General features: G+C 53.4%; 1 pseudogene; it reads left to right on the top strand.

Moving 5' to 3' along the window:
* The first annotated feature begins 1,831 nt into the window (after positions 1-1,831).
* The window catches only part of LOC147085098 (immunoglobulin superfamily member 1-like), a 32,870-nt pseudogene continuing 26,779 nt past the window's right edge, over positions 1,832-7,922 (top strand).

Genomic DNA, 7,922 nt, shown 5'->3' with positions numbered 1-7,922 from the left:
GAGGCTTACCTGAGCCTCTGGGGCCTCTTGTAGTCGCTCTGCCACGCTGCTCCGCCTCCACCCGCTGCCAAAGCCGCACTATCAGAGACTGGCAGATACGTAGCATGAATCTCACACTCACATACTGTACCAGATAGTGACAGAGACAGAATTCACCTAACTCTCACGGAGAGTATCAGACACTGACAGGTACAGAATAAATCCCAAACTGACAGATATAGAATAAATCTCAATCTCACATACAGTATATCAGATTGGCATAGAGAGAGAATGAATCTCACAGTGACACAGTGTATCAGATGGTGACAGGCCCAGAATTAATACACACTCGCTCACAGCATAAGAAAATGATACCGACCAAATTAACCCCACATTAAAGACTGATTGGTACAGAATGAATCTCCCTCTCATATACAGCACCAGAGATTGTCAGATATATAATTACACTAACTCGCAATTACAGAACAGAGGCTGACAGACAGAGAATGAATCTTACAGTAACACAGAGCATCAGGGGGCGTGGCAGATACAGAATGACTACACAATCACATGCAGTATAATTGATTTACAGATAGATTCAGTCCCACACACATACAGTACCAGATACTAGCAGAAATGGAATTAATCTCAGTGCCAGAGTCTGATAGATGCAGTAAGAATCGCACTTTCAAAAACCGAGTAAGTAGCAGATTCATGTGGAATTCTTCGGTGATAGACAGTACCAGAGGCAGACAGATTCAGCACTAATCCGACACTAACATGCAGTCCCAGAGACTGACAGATACAGAATGAATCTCACACTCACACTCAGTACCAGTGACTGACAGATACAGAATGAATCCCACACTCACACACAGTACCAGAGACTGACATCATAGACTTAGACTTGCACACCATCCAAGTGAATGACAGATACAGAATGAATCTCACCCCACACACTCAGTACCAGAGACTGAAAGATACAGAATGAATCTCAGACTCGCACATCCCAGTGACAGACTGACACAGAATTAATGTCACACACACGTACACTACCAGAGAATGACAGACTCTGAATGAATCCCAACACTGACACACGGTACCAGAGTCTGACGGATACAGATGGAATCCCACCCTAACAAGTGATATCAGTGACGGACAGGAAACAAATGGATCCCACACTCACATACTGTAACAGAGACTGAGATTGAGAATGATTCCCACACATACACAAATCACCAGAGACTGAGAGATACAGAACTATTCACACACACACACACACACACAATACTAGGGACTGGCATTACTGAACTAAAGTGGCGCAGTCCACACCGCAAGGCTTGAATATAGAGCAAATGTTGGACATTTAAATTGCAGTCCCGTGCAGCAGAAGTGCTTGGAGCCTCTTTAATGGTCTGCGAAATGAAGAATGGGAAGATGATGATTCCTCTGTGCTTGCAATTACCTTTCTGACTGCAGGGGGCGTGCTGGTGACAAGCATTCAATATGATTGGATACATAAAAAATCGAATCAGAGAGATGCAGAACAATGGGAATTGACATCACTCTTCAGCAGCCAATCACAATCATTGCCTTCACTCATCCCTCATTAGCATAGGGCTGTGGGGGCAGCCTATTTAAGCCGAGCGCAGAGCTGCTTTGTGTCATTTTGTATCTGAAATCGAGTTTGAGAATGGTTGAGGATAAGAAAACAATGGCCAAGAAAACCGTCACTAAACCGGCAGCGAAGGGCGGCAAGAAGCACAGAAAGTCGAAGAAGGAGAGTTACTCCATCTACATCTAAAAAGTGATGAAGCAGGTTCACCCCGACACCGGCATCTCCTCCAAGGCCATGAGCATCATGAACTTGTTTGTGAACGATGTTTTCGAGTGCATCACGGGTGAGGCTTCCCGCCTGGCCCATTACAACAAGCGGCACACCATCAGCTCCCCGGGAGATCCAGACCGCCGTGCGCCTGCTGCTGCTTGGGGGAGCTGGCCAAGCATGCCATGTCGGAAGGGACAAAGGCGGTGACCAAATACACCAGCTCCAAGTAAAACTCCATGTTGTCCTGAAAGAACAAACCCAAAACACAACGGCTCTTTTAAGAGCCACCCACAGCCTCTCCGAAAGAGCTATACAAACGCATCTCCCCATTTGACTCAATTTTCTGTAATTGTTTCCTGAACAGGTTTGAGAACGTTAAGTTCTTAGCAGTAGATTTAGATTTGAATTCTCAAATAAGCAGTTTTGTAGTCATTTTCGACATTAGCTTCGCTGTTGAATTTCTCGCCCAGTAAACTGCAAACACGGTCCCTGGTCGCTCTTTCCCTTTGTTCTCAGACCCGTTCATTTGCAGCGCGTGCCGACGAATTAAGAGCTTTTTCTAGGGGTAAGACTCAGATTCCAGTCACATCGTTCTCTCTCAAGGCGTTTTCAAGTTTTAAAAAGAATTGTTGGGGTGTTTATTAACCCGAGACTTCTTGCATTGTAACAATCCAGAATGGGAGTTCCAACAGATACCGGAACGGGGGCAGTTTGGACACTGTCCCTCTTCTCTTTTCACAGGACTCCCTGTTCTGTTTTCACTCCCGACTGTGCAAAGGATCGATCGATAATCATTGAAACCTCACTGTTACAAAGATTGAGCTGGAATGTGTCCGCTTACCGAATCAATGGGGATTGATTCCCGCCTGTTACATTCTGAAATTGAACACGCAAATAATCCTGATTGTCACAGCCTGGAATGTGCAAGGGAAATGTGGAATACGACAAACGGGAATAAAACGTGCATGGAAATCTTTGGCTGATGGTGAATTTATTAACATATTGCTCAATTTATAAATTACTAGCTGAAGTGTCCGGCGGTGGCCGAGGGTCTTTTGAGGGCATGTTGTTGTTGGAAGAGAGAGAGAGAGCGACTGGGGGTACGAGAGAGAGCGACGGGGGGAAGAGAGAGAGCGACTGGGCGGAAGAGAGAGAGCGACTGGGGGGAAGAGAGAGAGCGACTGGGGGGAAGAGAGAGAGCGGCTGGGGGGGAAGAGAGAGAGGGGCTGGGGGGGAAGAGAGAGAGCGGCTAGGGGGGAAGAGAGAGAGCAGCTGGGGGGGAAGAGAGAGAGCAGCTCGGGGGGAAGAGAGACAGCAGCTGGGGGGGAAGAGAGAGAGGAGCTGGGGGGGAAGAGAGAGAGCGACTGGGGGGTAAGAGACAGCGCGACTGGGGGGGAAGAGAGAGCGCGACTGGGGGGTAAGAGAAGAGAGCGACTGGGGGAGAAGAGAGAGAGCGACTGTGGGGGAAGAGAGAGAGCGACGGGGGGAAGGAGGGGGAAGGGGGAAGGGAAGGGGGGAAGGAAGGGGGGGAAGGGGGAGAGAGAGTGCGCGACTGGGGGGAAGGGAGTGGGAGGGGAGGGGAGGAGGGGGAGAGGGGGGAGGTGGGGAGGGGGAGGGAGGAGGAGGGGGAGGAGGGGAGTGGGGGGGAGGGGAGGGGGAGGAGGGGGTGGGGAGGAGGGGAGGGGGAGGAGGGGGAGGGGTGGGGAGGAGGGGGTGGGAGGGGAGGAGGGGGTGGGAGGGGAGGGAGGAGGGGGGTGGGAGGGGAGGGGGAGAGGAAGGGAGGGGGGGAGGGGGGCAGGGAAGGGGAGTAAGGGGGGAGGGGGGAAGGGGAGGGGGAGGAGGGGAAGGGAGGGGGGAGGGGAGGGGAGGGGAAGGGGGAGGGGGAGGGAAGGGAGGGGAGAGGGTGAGTGGAAGAGGAGGGGAGGGGTCGGCGAGGTTGGGGAAGGATGGGGGGGAGAAAGAGAGTGGGGGAGCCAGCAGTCCCTCTCCCCTCTGCCGGCGATGGCTCCGCTGAGCTCCGTGCCGCCCCATGCACTGCCATGCTGAGGGCAGCGCCCCGGTGAGCCAAAGCCCCGCCCTCCCGAGGCCGGGCCTGAGGCGGGCCGATTGCAACTGGCCGGGCCCGGTTGCCTTGGTAACCCTCCTCCCCTCTCCGCCTCCCGATCTCCGGGACTGGGCCTGGGCCTGAGTGGCTTGAGAAGGCCGATTGCGGCTGGCGAGCCCGTTTGCTGGGGTAACCCTCTCCACTCCCCCTCCCCTCCCGAGCCCCCCCCCTGAATGAAGTGCGAGGAGCTTGCAGTGAGCCCAGCCAGCCTTTACCAAGATGGCTGGCCGCTCGTTCAGAATCGGGCCCAGCGGAGGGGTGGGAGGAGCTTGCCACAAAACAATTGCCTAGGGTCCAGCAGGGCTGGCAACAGACGCCCAGGCTTCGAGGCCTACCTGCAAAAATGGGGTAAGGTAGGAAAATTAATGAGATTAGATAAAAAATTTAGAAAGTAATTATCTTTTTTTTAAAAACAAGATGTGTTTTAAAAGCAACTTTTTTTTGAAGACGCAGAAAGCGGGAGGAAAAATAAATGAAAAGTTTGGAATCAAGATGGCGGCGACTCACCTCGGTTCAGAACGATAAGGACGGCCCACACACGCACCGATTGGTCGACCGTCAGGTCACCGAAGCTTAGGATTGGTCAATCATCCTTTCACTCGACTGTAGGAGGGCCCGCCCGCATGCGCCAGGAACCCGGCCCCGCCACGCAGCGATTGGTCGAACGTCGGGTCGCTCGACCATACGATTGGTCGAACTCGACGTCACTCAATGCTAATGAGCAGATAATGAGCGGAATTTTCAAAGTTGTTTGGATACCGCGAGCAGAATTTTTGTCTCACCGAAACGTAAATACGCTTACGTTTGTTCTGGAATCGTAAGCTTTCTTTTGATGTAATGCACGTGTAGGTACGCTCTATAACTTTAGAGTGTATAGCCGGACAGGCACACCAAAGGACAGAGAGACAGACAGACCAATCCTTTTATATATATAGATAATTGCTGAAGTGCCCGGCGGTGCCGAGAATTTTTCGAGGGCATGTTGTTGTTGGAAGAGAGAGAGAGAGCGACTGGGGGGAAGAGAGATGCGACTGGAGGGAATAGAGAGAGCGACTGGGGGGAAGAGAGAGCGTGACTAGGAGGAAGATAGAGTGACTGGGGGGGAAGAGAGAGCGCGACTGGGGGAAGAGAGAGCGCAAATGGGGGGGAAGAGAGAGCACGACTGGGGGGAAGAGAGAGCGTGACTGGGGGGAAGTGGGGGGGAGGGGAAGGGGGGAGGTGAAGGTGGGGGGGAAGGGGGAAGGGGGAGGAAGGGGTGAAGGGGGAGGAAGGGGGGAGGGGGAGGATGGGGGGGAAAGGTGGGAGGAAGGTGGGGGGGAGGAGGAAGGGGGGGGAAGAAAGGAGGGGAGGAAGGGGGTGGGGGACGGAAAGGGGGAGGAAGGGGGGGAAGGAAGGGGGGGAAAGGGTGGGGGAAGGGGGGGGGAACAGAGAGAGCGACTGGGGGGAAGGGAGGGGGAGGGGGAAGGGGAGGGGGAAGGGGGGAGGGAGGGGGAAAGGAGGGAGGGGGAGGGGGAGGGGGGAGGGGGAGGAAGGGGAGGGGTGGAGGAAGGGGAGTGGGGGAGGAAGTGATGGGCAGGGGGGGAGGAAGGGGAGGGGAGTGTAGGGGAGGAAGGGGGGAGTGGGGGGAAGTGGGGGGAGGGGGAGGGGAGGGGGAGGTGAGGGGGAGGGAAGGGAGGGGGAGAGGAGGGGAGTGGGAGAGGAGGGAGGAGAGGGGGAGAGGGGAGGGGTGGGGGGGTGGGGGAAGGAGGGGGGGAGTAAGGGAGGGTGGTAGCCATCGGACCCTCTCCCCTCTGTCGGCGATGGCTCCGCTGAGCTCCGTGGCGCCCCACGCACTGACATGCCGAGCACAGCGCCCCCGGTGAGCCCGAGCCCTGCCCTCCCAAGGCCGGGCCTGAGATGGCCGATTGCGGCTGGCTGGGCCGGGATGCCTGGGTAACCCTCTGTGCTCCGGTGCTGCTCGTGATATCGCGCTGCGGGCGCAACCGCCCAGGAGACCACGTGCTCCCGGCCTGAGTCAGTGGACGCGCGAGCAACGATAATGGGGGCGCGGGGCGGGGGGGGGGTGGAGGGGAGTAAAGGAAAAAAAGCTGTCGGCCTGCCTTCAGGGCGGGTGAAGAAGCCGGAGGCCATTTTGTCATGTCCGTTGGAAGCAGGCAAAATGTATTTTTTTTAAATGTAAAAACTGCAAATTTTCTTTATTTTTAAAAAAAGGAGTTACAAAGTACAATATTGGAAATTTGTATTTTTTTTTTAAAGAATCCCTCCGAACTACAAAAGGCGAATTTTTTTAAGGAAAGAAGATATAAAGTTAGAAGATATGCTGGCAAACAGATGGCCAGGCTTCAAGGCTTGAGGCCTGAGGCCTGCAGGCATCAGACCTCGAGAAAATTTGACATACTGGACTCATTTATTACACGCAAATAATATAATGAGCTAGTTGGGCTCCTAAGTACTGAATTCGTGCTGCATAAAATCCCCTGTACACGTACAGAAAGTGGGAAAAAAAAAATAAACTTGCGGATCAAGAAGGCTGACACACACCTCAGTTCAAAACGATTAGGCCCGCCCACACACGCGCCGATTGGTCGACCGTCATGTCAGCGAAGCTGAGGATTGGTCAATCGTCCTGTCGCTTGACGCTAGGAGCGCCCGCCCGCATGCGCGACGAACCCGCTCCCGCCACGCAGTGATTGGTCGACCGTCGGGTCGCTCGACCGTACGATTGGTCGACCTCAATGTCACTCTATGCTGTCACTCTATGCTAATGAGCGGATAATGAGCGGAATTTTTAACGTTTTTTGTATACCGCGGGTGCAATTTTTGTCTCGCCGAAACGTAAATACGCTTATGACCATTCCGGAATCGTAAGCTTTCTTTTGATGTAACGCACGTGTAGGTACGCTCTATAACTTTAGAGTGTATAGCCGGACAGACAGAAGGACAGACAGACAGATGTATCCTTTTATATATATACTTGCTGGGGGAGCCCGGCGGTGCCAAGGCCTTTTGAGGGCATGTTGTTGTTGGAAGAGAGAGAGGAGCAACTGGGGGGAAGAGAGAGAGGGATGGAGCGAGAGAGAAAATGAGAGAGAGGGAAGGAGAGAGAGAGAGAGAGGGAAGGAGAGAGAGAGAGAGTGAGGGAAGGAGAGAGAGAGAGAGAGGGGGAAGGAGAGAGAGAGAGAGATGGAAGGAAAGAGAGAGAGAGATGGAAGGAGAGAGATGGAAGGAGAGAGAGATGGAAGGAGAGAGAGAGAGGGAAGGAGAGAGAGGGAAGGAGAGAGAGAGGGAAGGAGAGAGAGACAGAGAGAGAGGGAAGGAGAGAGAGAGAGGGAAGGAGAGAGAGAGTGAGGGAAGGAGAGAGAGAGAGAGAGATTGGGAGTGTGAGAGAGAGAGATTGGGAGTGTGAGAGAGAGAGAGATTGGGAGTGAGAGAGAGAGAGAGATTGGGAGTGTGAGAGAGAGAGAGATTGGGAGTGTGAGAGAGAGAGATTGGGAGTGTGAGAGAGAGAGAGATTGGGAGTGTGAGAGAGAGAGATTGGGAGTGTGAGAGAGAGAGATTGGGAGTGTGAGAGAGAGAGAGATTGTGAGTGTGAGAGAGAGAGATTGGGAGTGAGAGAGAGAGAGAGATTGAGAGTGTGAGAGAGAGAGATTGGGAGTGTGAGAGAGAGAGAGATTGGGAGTGTGAGAGAGAGAGAGATTGGGAGTGTGAGAGAGAGAGACTGGGAGTGAAAGAGAGAGAGAGAGATTGGGAGTGTGAGAGAGAGATTGGGAGTGTGAGAGAGAGAGATAGATTGGGAGTGTGAGAGAGAGAGAGAGATTGGGAGTGTGAGAGAGAGAGATTGGGAGTGTGAGAGAGAGAGAGAGAGAGATTGGGAGTGTGAGAGAGAGAGATTGGGAGTGTGAGAGAGAGAGAGATCGGGAGTGAGAGAGAGAGAGAGAGAGATTCGGAGTGTGAGAGAGAGATTGGGAGTGTGAGAGAGAGAGACTGGGAGTGTGAGACAGAGACTGGGAG

The sequence above is a fragment of the Somniosus microcephalus genome, unplaced genomic scaffold (assembly GCF_052327205.1).
Source record: "Somniosus microcephalus isolate GS21.2 unplaced genomic scaffold, FLI_Smic_1.0 unresolved_chr9, whole genome shotgun sequence".
Taxonomy (NCBI): Eukaryota; Metazoa; Chordata; class Chondrichthyes; order Squaliformes; family Somniosidae; genus Somniosus; species Somniosus microcephalus.
The sequence above is the reverse complement of the archived record's forward strand: the minus strand, read 5'-3'. Positions and strand labels throughout refer to the sequence as shown.